The sequence below is a fragment of the Ursus maritimus genome, unplaced genomic scaffold (assembly GCF_017311325.1).
Source record: "Ursus maritimus isolate PB19 unplaced genomic scaffold, ASM1731132v1 scaffold_4, whole genome shotgun sequence".
NCBI classification, from domain to species: domain Eukaryota; kingdom Metazoa; phylum Chordata; class Mammalia; order Carnivora; family Ursidae; genus Ursus; species Ursus maritimus.
Genome location: NW_024426552.1, coordinates 64,125,729 through 64,152,246, shown reverse-complemented (window position 1 = coordinate 64,152,246; position 26,518 = coordinate 64,125,729). Strand labels below are relative to the sequence as shown.

At 38.0% G+C, this 26,518-nt stretch overlaps 1 long non-coding RNA gene across 1 annotated transcript; it reads left to right on the top strand.

Moving 5' to 3' along the window:
* Positions 1-120: 120 nt before the first annotated feature.
* Positions 121-26,518, top strand: LOC103678774. Its single transcript, XR_572751.2, has 3 exons — positions 121-255; positions 3,319-3,420; positions 26,374-26,518. It is a non-coding gene; the product is annotated as an uncharacterized LOC103678774 (long non-coding RNA).

The window sequence follows — 26,518 nt, the reverse complement described above, 5'->3', positions numbered from 1 at the left end:
GCTTTCTTTCCTTTGAGGAAGGGGGAAAATCCGTTTAAGAAGGATCAATTTTCAAGGCCAGAGTGGCCTCTCAGACTCCTGTGCGTGCAGTCAGCAGATCCAGCTGTGCTCACTGGGGCTGGTGGAGCGTTCGGGCCGCGCTGCGGCTCTAATTATAACCATGCTTTTCACCTAAACCCATCACTGGCTGAAGCAGCGACTTGTGCAAGCGACATGCGGTCCTGTTTCTGTTTCTCCTATTTCTTGTCATGACAAGTAAGTGGCTGTCCTCTCCTGGCCCTCTTCTCTCCCCCCGTGGCTGGGAAAGGGAGGGTTTGTACATCAGACATCAGGCACAGAGTGAAGTCCGCTGTGAGAGAATTAGAGGTGGTAGGACGCTTAGCTTTCACTACGTCCAGCTTCCTTTTTTACAGATGAGGAGTCACAGGTTTAGAGAAGTAAATTGTCCATCCAAGGTCACACAGCGGGCTAGTGGAGGAGCCGGAGGAAGACTCGGTTCTTTCTCTTTCTTATTAAAGCTTTATTTATTAATTTGAGAGAGAGAGAAGTAGAGAGTGGAGGGCTGTGCGGAGGGAGAGGGAGAGAGAGAATCCCAAGCAGACTCCCCGCTGAGCGCGGAGCCAACACCGGGCTCAGTCTCAGGACCCTGAGATCACGACCTGAGCAGAAACAGCCAACAGTCCGATGCGTAAGCGACTGCGCCAACCAGGCACCCTGACTCAGTTCTTTTAACTCTGAGTCGGATGCTCTTTTTTACCTCCTCTTCAAAGAAACTCTTTCTGCTATCTTTTGAGGAAAGAAAATATATAATCCTGGCTTTGCTAATCTATGTATGTGACCGAGTTACTTAGCCAATCTCTACCTCAGTTTTCTGGGTTGTGAGACGGGGATGATAATAGTTGGTGTGACTATGTGTTAATAAGCTAACACATTAACGCATTAATATATGTAAAGCACACGAATGATGCCCAGCACATACCAAGTGCTCACCAATGCTGTTATTTGAATATATGGACTGAAAACAGATGCTGAATTCTGGTGCAATTACAAACACTGAATTCTCCTTTCCCCTGGATTCTTCCATGCATATATGTCTATGTACGTAAGCTGCTTTGGGGTGAATAACTAGCAGTTGAAAATTGTGAAAATTTTACGTGTTGATCTTGTATCCTGAAACTTTGCTGAACTTGTTTATCAGTTCAAGTAGTTTTCTTATGGATTCCTTAGGATTTTCTATATACAGAATCATGCCATCTGTGAATAGAGATATTTTTACTTCTTCCTTTCTAATTCAGATGCCTTTTATTTCCTTTTCTTGCCTGATTGCACTACCTAGAACTTTCAGCACCATGTTGAACAAGAGTGGGGAGAGTAGCCATCCCAAATTTGTTCCCTGTTTTTGATCTTAGGAGAAAAGCATTCAGGATTTTGCCATTAAGTGTCTATTACCCATGGATTTTTTGTAAATGGCCTTTATCAAGTTGAAGAAGTTGGGAAGTTTGTCCTAGTTTGTTGAGTTGCCTTTTTCATGAAAGGGTAAGGAGTTTTGCCAAATTTTCTGTGCCTGTTAAGATGATCCTGTGGTTTTCCCCCTTTATTCTATTAATATAGTATATTACCTTAATTGATTTTTGTATGTTGAATCAACTTTGTATTCCTGGATCAACCCCTCTTGGTCTGGTATATAATCCTTTTTATATGTTGCTGGATTTGGTATTCTAGTATTTTCTGGAGGATTTTTGCATCTTTATTCATGAGGGATATTACTCTACAAATTTTTTTATGATGTCTTCATTCAGTTTTGGTATCAGGGTAATGTAGTCTCATAGAATGAGATAGGAAGAGTTCTCTTCTGGTTTTCTTTGGAGAGTTTGTGAAAGATTGCTATTAATTCTTTAAATGTTTGGCAGAATTTGGTAGTGAGGCAATCTAGGCGTGGACCTTTCTTTGTGGGAAGTTTTTGATTATTAACTCAATCTCTTTACATGTTAAAGCTCTATTCACAACATTTCTATTTCTTCTTGAGTCAAATTTGGTATTTTGTGTCTTCCTAGGAATTTGTCCATTTCATCTATCTAATTTGTTATACAAATTATAAAAATTACACAATTATTCATAATATTCCTTTACAGTGCTTTTTATTTCTGTAAGGTTGGTCGTTATATCTTATCTTTCATTTATGATTCTAGTAATTTGAGTCATCTTCTTTGTTTTTTGGGGTCAGTCAAGCTAAAGTTTTATCATTTTGTTGATCTTTTCAAAGAACTAGCTTTTTTTCCCTTTCAATTAAACTTTTTTTTAATATAGGTATAGTTGACACACAATGTTACATTTATTGCAGGTGTACAACCTAGTGATTTAACATCTGTATATGTCATGTTATATATGCTCAAGTGTAGCTACCATGTCTCACTGTACTAAGCTCTTACAGTAGCATTGACTATATTTCCTGTGCCGTGCCTTTTATTCCCATGACTTAGTCATTCCCTCCCCGGAAATCTGTATCTCCCACTCCGCTTCCCCCATTTTGCCCATGCTCCTCCTCCCTCCCCTCTGGAAATCATCAGTTGGTTCTCTGTATTTAGAGGTCTTATTTGCTTTTTGTTTGTTTATTCATTTTGTTTTTTATATACCACATATAAGTGAAATCTTATGGTATTTGTCTTTTGCAACATGGATGGGCCTAAAGGGTATTATGCTAAATGAAATGTCAGATTGAGAAAGAACCAGCTTCTGATTTCATCGATTTGCTGTATTGTTTTTCCATTCTCTGTTTTATTTATTTCTGCTCTAGTCTTTGTTTCCTTCCTTCTGCTTGCCTTGGACTTAGTTTGCTTTTATTTTTCAAGTTTCTAAAGGTATAAGCTTATTGGTTAGAGGTCAAATCTATAGAGACTATAAAAGTTTCAGTGGTTGCTAGGGTTTAGAGGAGAGGGAGGGATAAATACAGAGATCACAGAGAATTTTTAGGGCAGTGAAATTATCCATATATGATACTATAATGATGGATACATGTCATTATACATTTGTCAAAATTCATATCATGTACAACACCAGGAGTAAGCCCTAATGTAAATTATAGACTTTAGCTGATGATGTGTCAATGTAGGTTCATCGGTTGTAACAAATATACCCTTCATGATGGTGGGGGAGGCTATGTATATGTGGGTGCAGGGAGTATGTGGGATTTCTGTGTACCTTCTGCTCAAATTTGCTGTGAACTAAAACTGCTCTAAAAAATAAAGACTATTTAAAAAATCAAAAGTAAAAAAAAAAAGACAAAAAGTCACAACCTAAAGGCCAATATCTCTCTCCTAGGTCTGCAGTCTTGCCCTGCAAAATCCCTCTGCAATGACCCAGAATGTGATAGGTAACAGAGATGTGCCAACCTGCTATGCTACCGTCTGTTAGTTTTCCTGAGTAAATATAAATCCAGTTATTATTATTGTTATATAATGTGTACTACCAGGTTATTCACATAATTTCTTCCATGATATATTAATTACTTAAAAATGTACTCTTTAATTTCTAAGTGGAGACAGAGTTGAAGTTTCCTCTAATTAAATTGCCTTATGATTAAAAAATGCTGCTTATATGTTATTGATTCATTTGAGTTGGTTAAGCCATGCCAGGTGGTCTAGTACAGGATCATCTTGTGCTTGAAAATAATGTGTATTCTCTACCAGTTGGATGAAGAAATCTACTTCATCTCTTAAGTCAAGTTTCTTAACTGTGTAGTTAAGAACCTTCTCTATGCATATGGAATTTTCATCTGTTTGACTTATCAGTTGTTAAGTGTTGTATTAAAATGTTCCATTATGATCGTATGTTGGTTAAGTTTCCCCCAAGAATTTTGTTAAATTTTCTTCATATGTCTTGGGAATATGCTGTTAAATATATACAAATACACAACTATTATATTTTTCAGGTTTATTGTTCCTTTTATCCTTGTCTAAGAAACTTTTACTTCTAACAAAGTGTTTTTCCTTAAAGTTTAACCTGATAGATATTAATATAATAATGCCAGGTTCCTTCTTATTTTAAAAAAAAGGTTATTGATTTGAGATTCCTTTTTTTAAACATAGACTTTTACAATTATAAATTTCTAAGTACTGATTTAATTTCATCTCATAAATTTTGGTATGTTGTATTTTTGTTTTCATTCATCTTTGAGTATCTCCTAATTTTCCTTGTGATTTTGTCTTTACCTATTGATTATTTAGGAGTGTGCTTTTTAATATCCATGTATTTGGGGATTTTGAGAATTTCCTGAATTTTCTTCTGCTATTAATTTTTATTTTCATTCCACTGAGTTTGGAGAACACACTTTATGCTTTCAATCCTCTTAAACTAATTATTTATGGCCTCAAAAATCTTTTTCTTTTATTTAATGTTTTTTTATTATATTATGTTAGTCACCATACAGTACATCCCTGGTTTCTGATGTAAAGTTCGATGATTCATTAGTTGCGTATAACACCCAGTGCACCCTGCAATATGTGCCCTCCTTACTACCCCTCACTAGTCTATCCCATTCCCCCACCCCCCTCCCCTCTGAAGCCCTCAGTTTATTTCCCAGAGTCCATAGTCTCTCAAAAACCTTTTATCCACAACATCTCCTATGTCCTTTATTCAATTTCTAGATACTTACATATTTTTCATTGAGAGGTATTTATTTTATTATGTTTTATTTCATTATTGATTTTGAAAAGTGCTATTAATTTTGTAGGTTGATCATGTACTGGAAAATTTGTTGAACAGTAATTATAAAAGTTTGACAGTTGATTTTGTCAATTTTCCTAGATGATCATTTCATCTTCAAAAATCTGTTTTCTTTCTTTCTATGCCAGTTCTTACTTTTTTTTACTACTTATAGACTCATACTATATTAAAACTGATGGTGATTTCCCTTTAGATTTTGGCTGAAAATATCTTTTTGAATACCCCAGTCTCTAAATATTGGAAACAAAATATGAGTTTATATCCTGCTCCCATTAAAGGTGGATGACCAACCCTCAACCCTGCTGCTGACCCTCATTAAAAAAAAAAAAAAAAATCTAGGGGCGCCTGGGTGGCTCAGTCGTTGAGCGTCTGCCTTCGGCTCAGGGTGTGATCTTGGAGTCCTGGGATCGGGCCCCACATCAGGCTCCTCTGCTGGGAGCCTGCTTCTTCCTCTCCCGTTCTCCCTGCTTGTGTTCCCTCTCTCGCTGGCTGTCTCTCTCTCTGTCAAATAAATAAATAAAATCTTTAAAAAAAATGAAGATAGAAATATTATTCAGCTATAAAAAAGAATGAAATCTTGCCATTTGCAACAATATGGATGGAACTAGAGGGTATAATGCTAAGTGAAATAAGTCAGACAGAGACCAACCCAATATGGTTTCACTCATATGTGGAATTTAAAAAAACAAAGCAAACAAGCAAAGGGAAAATAATGAGAGAGAGAGAGAAACAGGTTCTTAATTATAGAGAACAATCTGATGGTTACTAGAGGGAAGTGGGTAGAGGGATGGCTCAAATAGGTGATGGGGATTAAGGAGTGCATTTGATGTGATGAGCACAGGGTGATGTATGGAACTGTTAAATTACTATATTGTACACCTGAAACTAATAGAAGACTGTATGTTAACTAACTAGAGTTAAAATAAAACTTGAAATATTCGCCTCCAGGATTTTTATGGTTTCATGTCTCACATTTAGGTCGTTAATCTATTTTAAATTTCTTTTTGTGTATGGTGTAAGAAAGTGGTCCAGTTTCATTCTTGTGCATGTTGCTGTCCAGTTTTCCCAACACCATTTTTTAAAGAGACTATATTTTTCCCATTGGATATTCTTTCTGTTTTGTTGAAGATTAATTACCTTATAGTTGTGGGTTCATTTCTGTGTTTTCTATTCTACGTGTCTGTTTTTGTGCCAGTACCATACTGTCTTGATCACTACAGCTTTGTAATATAACTTGAAGGCTGGAATTGTGATGCCTCTAGCTTTGTTTTTTCTTCCAATCCATGAGCATTCATGATCTCTACAACCTTCTAGTTGGCTTTAAAACAAGAAAATAGTTTATTCATTTATTTAGATAAGCCATGTATGGAAACACTACAAAATTGAAAACATCTTTGTTTTCCTTAATCAGATATATGATATTTTCCTTCTGCCTGACAGATGGCCTTTAACATGTCCTATAGTGAAGTTCTGCTGGTGATAGATTCTTTCAGCTTTTGTATGTCCAAAAGCATCTTTTCTATAATATAAAATTTAACATCTTAAACTGTGACATTTGCTAAACAGACAACATATAGTCCAATGAGATAGTTTACATTCTTTTGTTCATATTAAGACCTTGAAATCCAATGGATACTTTACACTTAATAGTGTATCTCTAGATGCTAAATTTTCATCATAATACTTAATGTGCTTTTAGAGTTCATAAAATTTAATTGAGAAAGAGGACTCAAGTTGTTTCAAGCATACTAAAAAGTTTACCAGTAACTGGATTGAGTATCTTTTTAAATTTAACCTTAAGTTTAATAAAATTAAAAATTCAGTAACTCAGTGGAACTTTCATGTGCTTGTCAACCATGATGGGTAGTGGCTACCCTATTGAACAAGACAGCTTGAGAGAGTAATTGGGTGAGGAGCAAAGATTACAATTTTGGCTCCTGCACATGTTTGGCCTTTTTAATTTCAAGATTTGTCAATTTTACTTTCAAAACAGATCATTTTTAATTTTTATTTTTAAAGATTTTATTTATTTATTTGAGAGAGAGAGACAGAGATAGAAAGAGAGAGCACAAGTGGGGAGGAGAGGGAGAAACAGGCTCTCGCTGAGCAGGGAGCCCAACGTGGGGCTCGATCCCAGGATCCTGGGATCATGACCTGAGCTAAAGACAGATGCTTAACTGACTGAGCCACCCAGATGCCCCAAAACAGATCATTGTTTAAACTGTAAAAAGTATTCAGCATATGTAGAAATAAAAAGCATTTTGAAATTAGCTGAGCTCGAGATGGTTCTACTCTTTGGAATCAGTTTAGCTAAATGAATCTGGCACTCTTGTTGAATAAGAATAAGTGATAAGTATATAAGCAAAATTTACTCATTGTGCTTCAGTCTGGTATAGATTCCAATCCGTCATTGCCCTGGCACATATCAATTATCATGTAAAAAATTAAGTGCAGTGTCAAATCCAAAGCCTCAGAGGAAAGAGTTCAGTTCCCCAGAAACAGTGATAGCCTAACAATGTAAACCTTTAAAGTACATAAGCATTAAGCTAAGACTGCTGAAAACAACACCCTGAGGATTTACAGTAACACCTGGAAGTTCCTTCTAATGTGTGTATAACTAGCATCATGGAAGCTTTTTGTATTACCTGACTGTTTTATGGCTTTAAAGATTTAATGATCCAAGTGAAAACTGAATCTGTGTGCATCCCATTTTTTTATATTTAGGTAAGGTGAAATCTATTCTCATTTTCAAGGTAGAATTTTACATGTCCATACTTCTTCTTCTTTTTTTTTTTTTAGATTTTATTTTTTTGAGAGAGAGAGAGAGAAAAAAAAAAAAACACAGAGGGAGAGTGAGAGGGAGAAGCAGACTCCCCGCTGAGCAGAGAGCCCAATGTGGGACTCAATCTCAGAACCCTGGGATCATGACCTGAGCTGAAGGCAGACGCTTAACTGACTAAGCCAACCAGGCGTCCAATGTGTCCATACTTCTTAAGCCACATTTAAAGAAATCATGTCTTAACTAATCCTGGATGTTGTCTCTTCATCATGTACATGAAACTCCAGTAGATTTAATAGACATCCATCATCTAGACAATAGACCCTTCACATGTTCTTCAAACCAAATTTGGGATCCTCAACATTTTCTGTGTCAATAAAATAAGGAGTGAAATTAGCAGATTCAATGAAGACTTGTGTTTTCCTTGTCACACTGGATATCTAGATGCCATTTGAATTGGGTTTAGAAGATGGGGAAGTACACATGTTTCTTGTCCTGAGTCTCTTGAGGGTAGAGGCGTAGAAGGGAGAAGGAGATCAGGAAGAGACTGGCTGTTGACAGCAGAGTACCGCCAGTTGCCATGGTAGTGGTATCAGCTGGATTTGTGGCTGTCCAGGTATTTTGGGGGGAGTTACTTGAAAGTGTTACAACAGTTGTTTGATTTGAATAAATCTGTGTGGGTAGGAGCAGCGCCAGATGCAGCAGCCCCAGTCCCAGCCTGGCCACCATCACTCTGCCCAGGTCCGTTCCATTGGCGTCAGTGTGCGGTGCACCTCACTGGATGCCAGAGTGAGTGGAGAACTGCTGGCTTGGGGCATGCCCAGGCAAGATCCCTAATCAACATCTTTTTTTTTTTTAATTAATTTACTTATTTTAGAGAGAAAGGGCGGGGGGGGGGGCGGCAGAGACTGAGAGGGAAAGAAAATTTCAAGCAGACTCCCTGATGAGTGCAGAGCTCCACATGGGCTGGATCCCACAATCCTGAGATCACAGACCTGAGCTGAAATCAAAGAGTCAGTCCTTTAACCAACTGAGCCACCCAGGCACCCCCTAATCAATGTCTTAATAGAAATTTTTATGGAACTTGACAAGATGGTTCCAAAATTGAGAAAAGAAATATCTAAAGATATCTGAGAAATTTCCTTTTTTTCATTTTTATTTTTAAAAGGAAGAAGAATGGACTAGACTGCCATTTAACATACTCTAAATATGAAATGCAGCAGTATTGCTGCCAAAAAGGTAACTTAGGACTACAACAGAATATAGAAAAAAACACTAACGTAGATAGATGGCATTTCCAGGCAGTAGGAATAGAACAAGTGACCATTGGTATACAAGAAATTAAGTTACATTCTAATTCACAAACTTGAAAGCAATTACAGATAGATTCGTTTATTTCTTAAGGTTTATATTGAAATAATAAAAGAATAAAAAACTTAAATGGTTAAAATGAATTGTACCAGACTAGAGAGAGTTGTAATATATATGGATTCATATACCTATTTCACTAAAAAAAAAAAGTTGTTGGGATGCCTGGGTAGCTCAGTGGGTTAAGTGACTGACTCTTGATTTAGGCTGATGTCATGATCTCAGGGTCCTGAGATTAAGTCCTGAGTTGGCACTGGGAGTGGAGACTGCTTAAGATTATCTCTCTCCCTCTTTTTCTGCTCCTCCCCACCCATCCTCCCTCTCTAAAAACAAACAAACAAACAAACAAAAACCATTGTTCAAAAACAATAAGAAAAAAAAATTCCATCATAAAATTCGGTCAAAGGTATGAAAAAATAATGTCTAGAAGGGAAGGTAAAAATGTTTAAAATGGTGAAAAATGCTCAACTTCACTAGTGATTCATAATGTGTAAATTAATACAATAATGAATTAATTTTTCTCCCAAAAGACTGGCAAAACTTTTAACTGTAAATCAAGCTTTGTTGATAAGTGGGGGAGTGCATGCCATTATTTATTATTAGTGGACGTGGAAAGTGGTACAAAATTTGAAAAGAAATTTAGTAATAGCTTTCATTTTAATATACTTCATACCATTAAACCCAGAATAATTACCACCAGGAATTGAAATTGCTCATCAATAGAAGACTGGTAAAATAGTCTTCTGTATATCCATAGCTTTGAATGGTACCCAATCACTTACATTTTTTAAAATTGTGGTGAAATACACACAATATAAAATTTACTATCATAATCATTTTTTCAGTGTACAGCTCAGTAGTGTTAAGTACATTCACATTGTGGTGAAACCAATCTCCAGACTGTCTTCATCTTGCAAAACCGAAACTTAGTACCCATTAAATAACAACTCCTCATTCCTCCCTCTGCCAGCTCTTGAGAGCCACTATTCTATATTCTGTTTGTATCAATCTGACTACTCTAGATGCTTCATGTAAGTGGAATCATATAGTATTTGTATTTTTGTGACCAGCCATATTTCATGTAGAGTAATGCCCTCACATTTCATCCATGTTATAGGATGTTTCAGAATTTCCTTCCTTCTTAAGACTGAATAATACTCCATTATAGGTCTTGGGGGGGTTTTGTTTATCCATGTACCTGCTGATGGACACTTGGGTTGCTTCTACATTTTGGCTATTGTGAATAATGCTGGTGTAAACATGGGTGTACAAATAGCTCTTTGTAACCCCATTTTCAGTTCTTTTGGGTAGAATTTCTGGATCATATGATAATTCTATTTTTAATTTTTGAGATATCACCATACTGTTTTCTGTAGTGGCTGCACCATTTTACATTCCATCCAATAGTACACAATGTTTCCAATTTCTCCACATTCTTGTCAGCACTTGTTATTTTCTCTTTGATTTTTGATAGTCGCCATCCTAATTGGTATGAGGTGGTATCTTGTGGTTTTGATTTGCATTTGCCTAACGATCAGCTATGTTGAGAATATTTTCATGTGCTTGTTGGCCATTAGTATATCTTCTTGGAGAAATGTCCTTTTATCATCAGATTTTGCTGTTGTTGCTCTTGCTGTTGTTGAGTTGTAGGAGTTCTTTATATATTCTGAATATTAACCCCTTATTAGAGATATGATTTACAAATATTTTCTCCAATTCATAGGTTGCCCTTTTACTGTTGATTCTGTCCTGTGGTGCACAGTTTTTCATTTAGTTTTCATTATAGTCTTACCTCTTACATTTAGATCTTTGATCCATTTTGAGTTAATTTCTGTATATGGTAAGGTTGGGGTCCGCATTCATTCTTTTGCATGTGTATATCCAGTTTTCCCCACACCATTTATTGAAGAGTTTGTCTTGTCATCCTTGTTAAAAATCAGCTGACCATATACATGTGAGACCATATTTCTGGGCTTTCTATTCTTTTTCATTGGTGTATGTCTGTCCTTATGCCAGTACCACACTGGTTTGATCACTGTAGTTTGCTTTGAAACCGTATGATTTCACTCATATGTGGAATTTAAGAAACAAAACAGATGAAAATAGGGGAGGGGAAGGAAAAATAAAATAAGATAAAAACAGAGAGGGAGGCAAATCATAGGAGACTCAACTCTAGAGAACAAACTGAGGGTTGCTAGAGGGGAGGTAGGTGGGGAGAATGGGCTAAATGGGTAATGGGTATTAAGAAGGGCACTTAAGAAATCAGGGAGTGTGAGACTTTGTTCTCCAACTTTGTTCTTTTTTCAAGATTGTTTTGGCTATTTATGGTCCCTTGAGATTCCATATGAATTTTAGGATGGATTTTTGTATTTCTGCAAAACATACCATTGGACTTTGGATAGGGATTGCATTAAATCTGTAGATTGCTTTGGGAAGTATTGATATCTTAATATGAAGTCTTCCAATCCATGCTCACAGGATTTCTTTCCATGTACTTATATGCTCTAATCTCTTTCGGCAACATTTTGTAGTTTTTAGTTTACAAGTCTTTTGCTTCCTTGGTTAAGTTTATTCCTTAGTATTTTATTCTTTTTGATGCTATTGTAAGTGGAATTATGTTTCTTAATTTCCTTTTCATATTGTTCATTATATATAGAAACTCAAATAATTTTTGTACAGTCACATACTTTTTAAAAGGTAGACATTGTGAATACAGAAAAATCTCTAAGATAAATTACTGAATAAAAACAAGTACATGTTTTAGAATTCAGTAAGATACAACTTATGAAAAAGAAATCTCTGTGTACATGTATATACTACCACTCTATAAATGAGGTTTTTTCACATTTGCCCAAAATGGTGGACCACAATATTCCTGTGTGATATTGTGATTTGTAATATATATTTTGGTCTTTGTCCATGGTTCCTGGCTCACAGCTCCCAAAACCCTTGGAATTTCATAACTGATAAGAGCAATGGGAACATCTTTTATTATAGTACTTGGTCTCTTGATCTCAGTTCTTGAAATTTATTCAGTCATAAAGGTGAAATGGTGTCTTGATATTTATAAATGCCCCTTTCAACCACAATTGAGTTTATGTTAATAAGGTGGCTTTTGGAAAACCTCTAAAGACGGAGGCAGGAGGCTGTTTGCCAAGGGAACTCATACTGCTTGGAGGGTTAAAAGTTTCAGCCTTCCCCTGATTTTGGGAGATGGGAGAGGTTGAATCAATCACCAATAGGCAATGTTTTAATCAATCATGCCTATGAAATGAAGCCTCCATAAAAACCGAAAGGACAGGGTTTAGACAGCCTGCAGGTTGGTGAACCAGATGCAAGGACATGCTGCTGAGCCAGGCCCAAACAGATTCCAAACAGATAGAAGCTCCTTTGTTTGGAACCTTGCCCTATATATCTTGTCATCTGGCTATTAATTTGTATCCTTTAATATCCTTTGTAATTAACTGGTAATAATCTAATGAGTAAACTGGTTTCCTGAGTTCTGTGAGCCCCTCTGGCAAATTAATTGAATCTAAAGAGGAGGTCATAGGAAACTCTGACTTGGGGTCAGTTGGTCAAAGGAAAGGTGACAACCTGTACTTTTGATTGACATCTGAAGTGGGGGAAGTCTTGTGAGGCTGAGCCCTTAATTTGTGGAATCTGAGTGAGGCTGTCTCTGGGTTGAGAATGAACTGTAGGACACCCAGCTGGTATCTGGAGAATTTCTTGACATGGTTTTTCCCACCCATAAGAATTGGTGTCAGAATCATATTCTGTTTTGGAAAAGGGGCTTTCAGTCCTGATCTGCTTCAGTCTTTCTCTCCTAGAAAAACATTCCCACTTGCTCCATATCCTGTGTTTTCAGCTTATCTATCATAATTTAGTCAAGTGTGGGCCAGAGGCACTTGACCTTGATTATGAAATTTATAACTTCCTCTTTACAATGGGATGTTTTGTGAATAGGTTTTTGAAAAGAAGATATAACAATGAGTAGCTGTTTTATTTTATTTTTTTTAAGATTTTATTTATTTATTTGCGAGAGAGAGCGAGAGCACATGAGCAGGGGTGAGGGAGGGGCAGAGGGAGAGGGAGAGGGAGAAGCAGACTCCCTGTTTAGTGGGAAGCCCAACTCGGGGCTAGATCCCAGGACCTTGAGATCATCACCTGAGCCAAAGGCAGATGCTTAATGGACTGAGCCACCCAGGTGCCCCGAGTAGCTGTTATAAAACAAATGTAAAATACAGCTATAGCCCCATGTGAAGGGGGCAACAGTAGAGGAGGGAGGGCAAAGAAGAATTATAGTCACTGGGACCACCTATATTTGGTGGTATCAAGTTCATGCTAGAATCATTCATGTTGATAAAAGGGTCTGCCTGGGGATTCTCTGGGACCATTCTGTTATCAGGAGTGCTGACATCTGGGAAGGAAAACCTATATGAGAAAGGGGATACTGATGAAGTCATTCACTCCCTGGGAAACAGTGTTTTCAAGGGGCTTGGGTTTGCTGTAACACTCTCATACAAATGAGGTTAACCCAGAAGACTCTACCTCAGCTGGAAAGTGATTCACATTGTATATCATAGAAAAATACTACAGATGTGTTAGTCAAAAATGAGACTTTGGTAATATTAAGAGAAGTTATGTGTCAATATCTTTGTGACTCGGGGTAGGGGGATTTTTAAAAAAGAGATTGTTGAAACACAGTCTTTACATGAAAAGATGGATAAATTAGACAATTAAACTAGAGCAAATGCCCACAGATTTCTCATTAAGAACCAAGGAAGACTGACAGTGGAACAAAATCTTTTAAGTGCTAAAAGAAAAGAGCTGTCAACTTGGAATTCTATATCTATATCCAGAGAAAATATCCTTCAAGAATGAAGGTAAAAGTAAGCCATGTGTTCTCAACAAGGGCAATAATTGACCCCAAGAGGGAGAAATAGTTCTGTTGTTTTGTTTTGTGGGGAGCAGGGAGGCACAAAACATCTTAGAAAATGTAATGGTTTGTGGCCTCTACAGCTCAACCCTGCCCTACAAAATCTTATTTATTAGTATTTAATTTCCCTTATTAGCAGAAACTAAATTAAAGTACACTATAATCATATAAGCATGATATGTGTATTATATATTTGTATGCAATTAATTATTTACTTCAGTTTTCTCTTTGAAGGGGCAATAATGAAAAAAGGTTGAGCAACACAATAAACTATATAGAAAGGGCCTTAAAACGTTTTTGCGCCGTAGTTTAACAGTACTCTCTAGGGTGGAGTATGGGATTATGTTTGAAGAGGAACTTTAAATTTTTGCCTTATTTATCTCAGTATTGAATATTTTACATCAGAAACTTATTCTAGGGGCGCCTGGGTGGTTCAGTCAGTTAAGCGTCTGCCTTCGGCTCAGGTCATCATCCCAGGGTCCTGGGATCGAGTCCTTCATTGGGCTCCCTGCTCAGCGGGGAGCCTGCTTCTCCTTCTGCCTGCTTGTGAGCTCATATGTGCGCTCTCGCTCTCTCTCTGTGTCTCTCTCCCTGACATATAAATAAATAAAATTAAAAAAAAAAAAGCATGAAGGTAAAATGAGGACATTCTCAGATCAAGGGAAATACAAGACTCTGTGGCCAGTAGTCCTGTTCTATAGAAATGCTAAAGGTCTGAAACCAATATTGCACTATATGCCAACTAAAATTTAAATAAAAAATTTTAAAATAAAAAAATAAAAATGGTATGCTGAGTAAGCTATTATAAACAAAGAAAACTAAAAAAAAAAGAAAGAAAGAAAAAAAAAAGGAAGAAAGAAAGAAAGAAATGTTAAAGGAAATTCTTCAGACCAAAGGGAAATGGTACAGAGGGAACACTGGAACTTTAGGAATGAAGGAGGAGCCACAGAAATGATAAATATCTGGTTAAATATAATAGACTAGTTTTCTCTTCTTAAGTTATTTGAAATATATACAAATGCTGAAAGCAAAAATTATCACATTTTCTGGTGGGTTTTTATTTTGTTTTGTTTTTTAAATTTTGAAATAATTTCAGGAGCACAGAAGTTGCAAAAAAAACGTACAAGGTGATCCTGTTTATCTTTCCATCCAGCCTCTCTCAATGGTGACATCTTGCGTAACTGTAGCACACTGACAATACCAGGAAAATGACACTGGTACAATCCCTAAAGCTTACTCAGATTTCATTCACGCATTATTCAATTTGGACTGAGTGGTGGGTGGTCTATGATGCTTCTACCCAGTCTTCCCTTCTCCTTCACTAGGGCTCAGATTTGTGTTGTGGTCTGACAGCTCTTCCAGCCTTCCCCATTTTCTCCCACAGGCATTTCCCCTAATACAATCCTTGCAGGTTTAATCCCACTTGACATGTGCTGCTTAGAGGACCCAGACTAAGGCATCTTATTTTTGTGTGTATTATTAGTTAATCCATCCTGGACAATGGGATTCAGCCTGAGCCAGAAGCATTTGGGATTCATTTGACTGTTGTAACTGTCCCTCCTTCAAAGAGTGTCCTGGGCCCCCAGGAGAGGAGGTCAGGCTGAAGGAAGGCTCACTGTGATCAGCTTTGCTTGCTGTATCATGTCAATGCTGTAATCACTCATGTAGATAAAAAGGGTGGGTCTGGGAAGTTCCAGGGGCTCCTCTGTTCATCTGGGCACCAGAGGGCTGCATTGGCAAGTTTGTGGAATAGAGTTGAGTGGGGAGTGGAGAGTGAGGAGCTCATTCATTTCTTGGGATGCAGTGTATTGAAGGCCACTGGGCTTAATCCCAGGTCACTCACATACTACCTCTGTGAATTTAAAAATAAGTGACTTCACCTTCCTAAGCCTGTTTCCCCAGTTGGAAAATAATAATAACAACATCTCCCTCACAAGACTGTGGTGAAGATTCACTAAAAGCTTATCTGTAAACCACAAAGCTTGTTGCAATGTAATGCTCAAGGGATGGGAACTGCTGTTATTAAGAAAAGTAATTCAAACCATGTAACTGTACTGCTCAGAGCCCTTCTATGACTTCCCAGTGCAGGGGGAACAAATCCCACATCCTCAGTGACCCTGGCCGAGGGAGACTTACAGGAACAGGCAGTGCCTCTTGTCAACCTGGCAAAAACAGCCCTTGTCTCTAGTCCCTTCACTGAGTTCTGCACCTCTCAAACTTTAATAGGTATACAAATCACCCAGGGATCTTGTTAAAATACAGATTCTGATTCAATAGGTTTGGGGTAGGGCTTAAGGTCCTGCATTTCTAACAAGCTCCCAGATGATGCCGATGATACTGGTCTGTAAATAAGACTGAGCAAGCCTCTACATGGGCCTCTCTTTTGTTCTTTTGTATGCGCTCCCCCACTGGGCATGGAGTCTGCAATTCAAAAGTGTCATGACCATCTGGAATATGTGCCCACTTCTAAATCATACTCCATGTACCAGGGACCACACAATCTTCTACCACATGGCCCTGAGCCCACACGGTCCATTCCCTGAATTCATCTTCCTTAGGGGAGAACATGCTGTCTATGTGCACCCCTCCCTGGTCCAAGAGGTGATTGTGGGTCAAAGGGTTATCAACAGAGCCTGGACCTAGGCATGCAGATAGGGGTGAGAATGAGGGGGGGTGGCTAGCTCTCCCTCTACTGCCATGTTCTGTGGAACTTCAGAGAACTCAAGAACTCAAAATTTGAATCTCAACTTCTAGGAAGATATATCCATCAAGGTGGGCAGGTAGAACATATTTTACTTAACAGTTCGGTAGCTTAATTTACAATTTTTAAATACTTAGATACATGGTATGTGGGCCTTCATTTGTATTCTTATCTTGGCCTTGAAAATGGCACCTGCTGAGCTCTCCCCTCTTCTTCGATGTCTGTGTTCCGGCCACCCTAGGTTTCCTTCAATTCTTTGAGCAAGTCATGAGCTTCCTGTTTCCAGGTGTTTGCACCTGCCCATCTCACCATTATCTCCTACTTAACATTACTCATTACCCACTCCCTGTCTCTCTTAATTTAAACAACAGGAACATATAGAAGCTGACTTCTCTTAACAAACAACTTCACAGTGTTCCCTTAGCTCTTTCTCAGCACTATGTGCTTTTCCTTTTAAAAGAAATTACAATTTTATTTGCCCATTTATTTTTCTGTTCCTCCTTTATTGTCCCTTTATTTCACCTTTGGAAACAGTTGGCTATGAGGAGATGTGTCAGTGGGAGGAGAATACAAATTAATTTTGCTTTTGCTTGGAAAGGGTTTACAAGAGAGGGCAGGAGGGAGGGAGGGAGAGGCGGGGTAAGAGAGAGAGGCAGTTACTATGAAAAGTTGGACAACCTAGGGCAACATTTCTCCAAATGTGTTCTGAAGGCTTGTGGGGTCCCTGAGGTCTTTTCAGGGGGTTCCCAAGGTCAAATAATATAATACTATTAAGATGTTTACTTTTAACTGCGATTTTATCACAAATGTACAGTGGGATACATTTAGAAGAACTTCATGGGGCACCTGGGAGGCTCAGTCAGTTAAGCGTCTGACTCTTTATTTCAGCTCAGGTCATGATCTCAGGCTTGTGAGCTGGGGCTCGCAAGGTTGTGATCTCAGGGCTGGGCATGGAGCCAGCGTAAGATTTTTTTTTCTCCCTCTGTCCCTCCTCCCCCTAACAAAAAACAAAAAACAAAAAACAAAAAACAACCTTATATTTGGGCTCCTGGGTTGTTCCGTTGGTTAAGTGTCTGACTCTTAATCTGGCTTAGGTCATGATTTTAGGGTCATGAGATGCAGCCTTGCACAGGGTTCTGTGCTGGGCATGAAGCCTGTTGAAGATTCTCTCCCTCTTGCTCTGCCCCTCCCCCCGCTTGCTCTCTCTTAAAAAAAAAACAAACAAACCCAAAAACCATAAAAAATAGAAGAACTTCATAACTCCAACTTATTATTTGTAAGCCAATATTTTACAAATAACCAGTATGTGCTGTTACAAAACACGCATGGGTAAAAGTTCCACTCAAAGGACAGTGCAGACCAGTGGATTTTAATATGGTAGGTCATGCAGACCTCACTGATATAATTTCAAGTATCACATAGCAACTACTTTTTAAAAAAATTACCACTTGCAGAGATTGTCTGGTAGTTTCAGAGAATATCCACAATTATCACAAGGACTATTAGAATACTCCTTTCTTTTCTAACACCATAATTGCATAAAGCCAGATTTCAACATGATGTACATAAGGCTAGTTTCAACAAAAACAAGACGTCATAAAAGGTAAATGCAAAAGCAGAAGAGAATTGGTGGTTGTCAGAGAAGAAGTGGGCAGGGGGATGGGCAAATAGGTGAAGGGAATTAAGCATAAACTTCCAGTTATAAAATAAATAATTCGTGGACATGAAAAGTACAGCATAGGGAATTTAGTCAATAATATTGCAATAACATTGTATGATGTACACTTACAGCAGTGAGCATTAAGTAGTGTATAGAATTGTTGAATCACTATGTTGTATACCTGAAACTAATGTAACATTGTATGTCAACTATATCTCAAAAAAGAAAAAAAAAAGCAGAGGAGAATTCTGTCTTCTATTAAGCCAGATAATGCAGAACAATGACATTCTTCTTATTTTTTTTGTGGAAAATATAGTTAACTTGTAATGCATTTATCATTCTATTCTGAAATGAATAAATATTTTTTAATTTATCAATTGCAATTTCTAATGTGGTAAATGTCTGTAGATATAACCTACAGCAACAAAAGCTCTTTGGAGTTCTCAATAATTTTTAAGAATGTAAAGAGGTTGGTACCAAATGTTTGAAAAGCAATAATAAGGGATGGGCCAAGGGCTGAAAATTGAAGGAAAAGGACTGAAAAATAATTGAAGGAAAATTAAACTTAACGAAGCATCGGTTCTTTAATATAAACCTCAGAGTAAATGCAGTAATACAATTATGCAGTAACATACAATAATAATATTAGAATGTTATTCAGTATAATAATAGTCATAAAAATGATAACTTTTGGAGACGTTTTCTATGTATCAGATGTTTAAGTGCTTCATATGCATGTTTCATTGAATTCTAAACAAACACATGGGGGTAAAGTACAATCGTTAACATCTTCTTACAGATGAAGGGCATTAGGGTCTTAAAGTTTTGCCAGCTAAAGTAGCAGAACAAGGAGTGAATCAGGTCTCCCCAACTCCTATATGCACCATCTAAACCCCTGCCCACTGTCCCTGGAAGGGCATAGAGAATCTACAGTTTAAACTAGCATTTTAAACACAGAAGCGTATGTTTCAAATGGACTCAGGTGTTTTCCCAGGTCAGGGCTATGAAGAGCACAAAGCAGAATTGCCAGCAGGGCACTGCCTATACTCAGCAAATATTTATTACTTGTCTCCCACAACTGGTCACTTATCCAAGTCTGGTGATTCTGTAGTGAACAAAACACCAAAATTGCTGCCATGGTGGAGCTTGTGAGGGGTATTCTCATGAGGATTTGCAAAAGCCAGGCCAGCCTAGCCTGGGGAAGGATGGGAGCCCGGCAAAAGCACACGCCGTCTGTAACAGGAATCTTACATTCGCCCCTAGACTTCATGAGGTAATTAGACCTTCTGATCTGACTTCTTTTCTCAATTTACAGCCTTCTCCTTGTTATCTCCCTCCAATGGGAATGGAGCTAAATGATTTGCATCCTTTAATCTTTCTCCTTTGATCTTTTGAATCTTCTGGACCAGTTAAACCCCACATTCCAGACCCCTATTGTTCTTCCTTCCACTCCCCTGCTTACCTATCACGAATCCCTTTGGAGAGCCCATTTTTAAGCCTGCTTGATGCTCTCTGAAAATTCAATTTTTTTAGTGTGTCCTCATGATGAAATTAAATGTAATTTTTGATACAATCAGACCCTTGTGATGAGGGAGCAGAAGGCAAGCTGAGGACAAAGCAGAAACTGACAGTCCGCACCCCCCCCCCCCTTGGGATGTATGTGTCATTCCTCAGGCAATCCTGGCTGCCCTAAAGGAAAAAGAAATAGTTAACCTACAGAGACCACAATCCTGCAAGACTTGAATCCCCCTCAGTTTACAGATGTCCTAGAGATCTACAAGAACAAAGCATTTCTATCAATAACCTAGCTTCCAGAAGGAAATGTAGATACAATTAAATGTCCTTATAACCTGCAGCCTCCAGGAAGTGCCCAACTATCTTCCTGTTAATGCCTTACTAGAGGGGTAAACAACCTTAACTTGACGATGGCAAGGCCTCCGGTATCCTTGAGTCTTCTTTAACATAGGAAAGTATTTTCTCAACCTCCCTTTTTCCTTACCTCCCCCAGCCCCATAGTATGTAATGAGCCACCCCTCACAACCCGGGGCAGCAGCTCTTTTCTGCCCACGGGTCCTGTCCCCGTGCTTTAATAAAGCACCATTTTGCACCAAAGACGTCTCAAGAATTCTTTCTTGGTGGTCGGCTCCGGACTCTACCCCACTGAACCTCACCTATATTCCCCAGCCTCATCACCAGCACCACCCATACACCCCCTAATGTCCCACCCTTCATTCATTAATTTAGTCATTTGTTCACTCAATAATAGTGTGCTTAGAGACTAATATAACTGTTGCTGGAAATAGTCATTATTGTTTTTATACTCAAACTCTCTACTTTTGACTGACCCCTTGAGCTGGATCCTGGGCTCTTTTACCTTTTAATACCACCATCTCTTTACTTTTATACTTGCTTTGTTTAGAGGGATAGTTGTGTCTCTTTAACACAGCAATCTAATCTGAGAATTTTAATGTGGATTAAATCTGTTTATGTTTGATAGGATCATGACGAGTAATATGTTTGGACTGGTTTCTACTTCCTTTTTTTTTTAAGATTTTATTTATTTATTTGAAAGAGACAGATAGTGACAGAGATAGCGAGAGAGAGAGCATAAGCGGGGAGGAGAGGATGGAGCAGGCTCCCTGCTTAGCAAGGAGCCCGATGTAGGGCTCTATCCCAGGACCCCTGGATCATGACCTGAGCCGAAGACAGACGCTTAACTCCCTGAGCCACCCAGGCACCTTCCTTATTCTTATGTTTTTTTTGTTTTTGTTTTTTTCATTTTTCCTGCCTTCTGTTGAAATGGTTACACTTTCTTCCCTCCCCACTTCTTACAATGGTATGTAATTACATGCGAGGTTTAAAGTTACCATTAATTCTTTCACATGCATACTTGATTTTAAAAATTCGAAATTAATCCATTTCTCTGTCTTGCTCCCAAATATAATGCTCTTTCGATTTTTGACAGTGAATCCCACACCTTCGGGCTTTCATGTTATCTTTGTCTGCTATTTTAGATCAAACTTGCTTTTATGCCCCTGAAAGTAGTCATTATTATTTTTTGTCATAAATATTTATTTAGATTTAACCACATGTTTATCACATTCTTTGGTCACCATTGCTTCTCTCATCTTCCTTTTTTCTCTTGGACACAGTTTTATTCTTCCTGAAGTACAATCATTAGTAATTTTTTAGTGGTGGTCTATTAAGTGTAAACAGTTTCAAATGTTCTTGGACTGAAACTATCATCGTCAATCCTGTATAATAAGTTAGGTGAGTGTAGACTCATTTATTTGAGAAGTCTGCTGGTAGTCAAATTTTTATTCCTTTATAGGTAATCTTTCTCTGCTCTCTAGTTGCTTTAAAAAGATTTGTGCTTTGTCCATAGTCTATGTGTTTACCTCTAAGTGTCTAGGTGAGATTTGTTTTTATTTATATTGTCCAAGTCTTGTTATATGTTTTCAATCTAAACACATTGAATTTCTTCAAGTATAGACATTTCTGAGCCATTATCTCTTTCCATATTGTCTTTTTTTTTCAACTATCTCTTTGCATATTGTCTTTCTTCCACTATCTCTACTAGCTTCTTTGGGAATTTTCATGAGATTTATATTAGACCTCATTCTGTTCTTCATATTTTTCAACTGCTGTTATCTTCCTTAACTTTCTGAACTGTAGCTTGTTTAGCCATAATGCTAAAAACCTGATATATACATTTTATCACTCTGGCTGATGCTTTTGTTGACCTTAAGGGGAAGAGGATGTGATGATGCCCTATAGGATGATGGTGAAAATTCCATTTCAGAAGTTAGCAAGAAGAAAATTGTTGGCAGAGGTGAAAGCACAAAGCATGTGTTGAGAGGGTGGGAAATTGTCTGGTACCCTAGGGGCACAACCTTATCCCCTGAGTAGGTCCTGTTTTGGAAAATCGGAATGGCTCATTCTTCCTCAACCCCAAGATGGCTTTATTCCTGCTCTTTCTCTTCTTGGGCTGGGCAGAGATCTAAGACTTCTCCTTAAGTCTTGCTTGACAGGGTCCTTGTTCAAACATAGAGAAGTAATAGAAGGCAAAGATGTAAAAAAGAATTTTGGCAATTCCTCCAGGAATCAAAATTACCCACAAAGTTGGAGGGGTGCAGTAAAAGAAGGAAAAAGAGAGTGCAAATGTAGAAAAGGGCCAGAATGTATGCATCTAGGCTCCACTGGGCAAGCTGCTTACCTCTCAGGGTGGTTCTGAGGTTAAAGTTGTGTGCAACTGATGAATCGCTGAATTCTACCTCTGAAACTAATTATACAGTATATGTTAATTAAATTGAATTTAAGTAAACTTTTTTAAAAAGCAATTAATGTCACCAAACAATTAAACGAAATGATTAAAGTAGTGACTACCTCAGAGTAAGCACTGTATGCCCCACCAAGACAGTAGGTCTGAAAGGAGACAGAGAAGATAATAAATAACAGCTTTTATTAATTGATTGATTGCCCTATTCTCGCTTGATGGATAAAAGCATCCTTCTTAAAGGTCTTCATAGTCATTCCCTCCCTCAAGCCAGGAGGAAGAAAAAGGACAAATCACACTGAGGAGAGTAGGACCCACATATCAAACTCCAGGAGATTCCAAGTTTAAGAATCCTTCTCACATGCTCACAATTGATGTCCCTTCTATGAGAAGTTAATATTTACCTCTCAGAGAACATGGCACATTCAATAAAGGCTTCCTGAGACTAAACCTCTATTTTCCAAAGCAAATAACAAAACTGAAAAATTTCAGAGAAGAGGGACAGATGAATTAAGAACTGAGAGAGAGGACACTATGTCTTTCTTTCATAACTATATTCCAGAACCCAGCAAAATGCTTGACATAGTTGTCATTCATCTAATCCACAAATATTTTGAGTGCCTACTATGTGTCACGTGTGGTACAAAATGCTGGAAATAGAGAAAATGGCCAAGTTTCTGCCCTTATGAAGCTTACATTCTGGTAAGGAGATCATTCTAGAAAATGTAAACAAATAACACATTTTGTAAGCAGAAAGAGTTAGGGGGTCTTAGGAAAAAGAAAGGCAAGTCTTAGATTTGGGGATTGGAGAAGTCATTTTAGGCCCCTAGCTTTTTTCATGATCTGTGCCCTAGGCTCCCCTTGCCCAAGCACACTTCTTAAAGAACTTCCTAGGAGGTGTTAGAATTGCAAAGAAATGCAAACAGCTCAGTAGTTAAGGATTTAAGAGAACAAGAGGAATGCAAAAACTAACAAGTCTCTACCAGGCTGAGAAACAGCCTAACTGTATCAGAGACAGTAAATTGGTGGTAAAACTCATAGTGCTGTTTCAAAAGTAAAGATAGAGCCCAAGTGTCCATCGACTGATTAATGGATAAAGAAGAGATGATATGTATTTACAATGGAATATTACTCAGCCTTAAAAAATGAAATTTTGCCATTTGCAACAACATGGATGGAGCTACAGTGTATTATGCTAAGTGAAATAAGTCAGAGAAAAACAAATACCATTTGATTTCACTCTTATATGGAATTTAAGAAAGAAAAGAGAAAAACATGGGAAGGGGAAAAAGAGAAAAAGGAGGAAAACAAGCCATAAGAGACTCTTAACGATAGAGAATAAACTGAGGGTTGATGAAGGGAGGTGGGTGGGGGATGGGCTAGTGAATTTTTTTAAAAAGTAAAGATCAATTTAACATACATTCTTGAGTTGCTTCTGCAGGATTTAAATCCCTTTGAGCACTCAAACCCAAGACTATGTGCAGACTGAGAATTGATGGTGCTGACTCTTGCTAGCCCTTGTGACTTCAATCAACTAGGACCTTGACTCTGGTCAACTTTTGCCCCAATTCTATACTGACCTCTCCTTTGCCAAGCCCTTCATGAATATGCCTGCACCTTTAGCTTAAAACTTCCCCGATTCTAGACTTCATCAAGATAAAAAGCTTTTGCACAGCAAAGGAAATAGTTGACAAAACCAAAAGAACCTACAGAATGGGAGAAGATATTTGCAAATGTCTTATCAAGTGAAGGGCTAGTATCTAAGATCTATAAAGAACTTACCAAACTCAACACCCAAAAAATAAATAATCCAGTCAAGAAATGGGCAGAAGACATGAACAGACATTTCTCCAAAGAAGACATATAAATGGCCAACAGACACATGAAAAAAATGCCCCACATCACTTGTCATCAGGGAAACACAAACCAAAACCACAATGTGATACCACCTCACACCAGTCAGAATGGCTAAAATTAACCAGTTAGGAGATAACAAATGTTGGCAAGGATGTGGAGAATGGGGAACCTTCTTACACTGTTGGTGGGAATGCAAGCTGGTATAGTCACTCTGGAAAACAGTATGAAGGTTCCTCAAAAAGCTGAAAAATAGAGCTACCCTATGACCCAGCAATTGCACTACTAGGTATTTATCTAAAGGATACAAACATAGTGATCCAAAGGGGCACATGCACCCCAATGTTTATAGCAGCAATGTCCACAATAGCCACACTATGGAAAGAGCTAAGATGTCCATCGATAGATGAATGGATATATATATATATATATATATACACACACACACACACACACACACAATGGAATATTACTCAGCCATCAAAAAACTTTGAAGTCTTACCATTTGCAACGACATGGATGGAACTAGAGGGTATTATGCTAAGCGAAATAACTGAATCAGAGAAAGACAATTATCATATGATTTCACTCATATGTGGAATTTAAGAAACAAAACAGGATCATAAGGGAAGGGGGAAAAATAAGATGAAATCAGAGAGGGAAACAAACCACAGGGACTCGTAACTATAGGGAACAAACTGAGAGTTGCTGGAGGGGAGTTGGGTGAGGGGATGGGGTAACTGGGTGCTGGGCATTAAGGAGAGCACTTGATGTAATGAGCACTGGGTGTTATATGATGAATCACTGAACTCACTGAATTCTGAAACTAATAATATGCTATATGTTAATTAATTGAATTTAAATGAAACAATAAATAAATACTCTTACAAAGATGGGGAAAACAACAACAACAACAACAACCTTCCCCAATTCTGTTTTTCAGGGAGACACGGCTTTGGGCAATATCCCTAGTGTTCTCCTTTACTTGTTACAAGTAAAATCTTCCTTTTCCTATTCTTTGGTTGGCAAATCCAGTTTTGGGTGACAATTTCAGAGAGTTATAAGTGTTATGAAGGAAGTAAAGCAGAGGAAGGGAAAAGAGATTGCTGAGTCAGTGGATGAAATTTAGAAAGGGTGGTCAAGGAAGGCCTCTCTGAAAAGGGAACTTAGAAAGCAGGCGTTTGTTTAATAACTCTAGGGATTAATGTAATCTTTTTCCTTTCTCTCATTTATGAAAAAGATAAATGGGCTTCTATCAACCAAAATTTGAGAGACAACAAAATACTTTAGGAAAACCTTAAATCAATATTTAAAGATGACCCTGAATAACTGAATGACTCAAAATTCTCAAGTTCAAACAGTTTACTGAAAATTTTTCTTTCTTTTTTTTTAAAAAGATTTTATTTATTTGACAGAGATAGAGACAGCCAGCGAGAGAGGGAACACAAGCAGGGGGAGTGGGAGAGGAAGAAGCAGGCTCATAGAGGAGGAGCCTGATGTGGGGCTCGATCCCAGAACGCTGGGATCACGCCCTGAGCCGAAGGCAGACGCTTAACCGCTGTGCCACCCAGGCGCCCCTACTGAAAATTTTTCTTAAAGGACACAGGAGAGTTTATGGGAAGAGAAAATTCCAAGATCCTATTGTGTCATCCCAGCTGCTAGAATATCCTTTTCCCAGGGAAGGAGAGAGGAAGGATTAAGTGACAGGGAGAATAGAGTGGAAAAGTATAATATACTTCTGATCGGAGATCTGAAGGAGAGAGACAAAGTATAATTGAACAGTATTTTAAATATAATATCTAATAATTTTCCAGATTAATTCAATACTTAGATTCTGGAAGCCTATGAAATCCCAGGAGAAGATAGTGGGAAAAAATCCTCATGTAGATGCATTATGAACTTCCAAGTGCTTAGTCACATGCCATACTTAACTGCAAGGAATGGAAAGAAATATAATCTAAAATGTGGATTAAAGTGGGTATAGTTTTTTTGCTAGTATTCCCATCAAGAAGAGGAGGCAGTAAGAGACAGATGAGATTTCTTGTTTGTACTGATGGACTCTATTGTGTCTTGGCAGGTTCCAGTTTTTCCTCAATTTTCCCCTTTCACATCCAGCCTTCTTTCCCAACTGCTAGCCCTGCAAACCCGTAGTGACTTCAAATCTACCATCAGAAGCAGAGGTAAAAGCAGTCTTCCCCATATTCCACAATAAAGTCTAATAT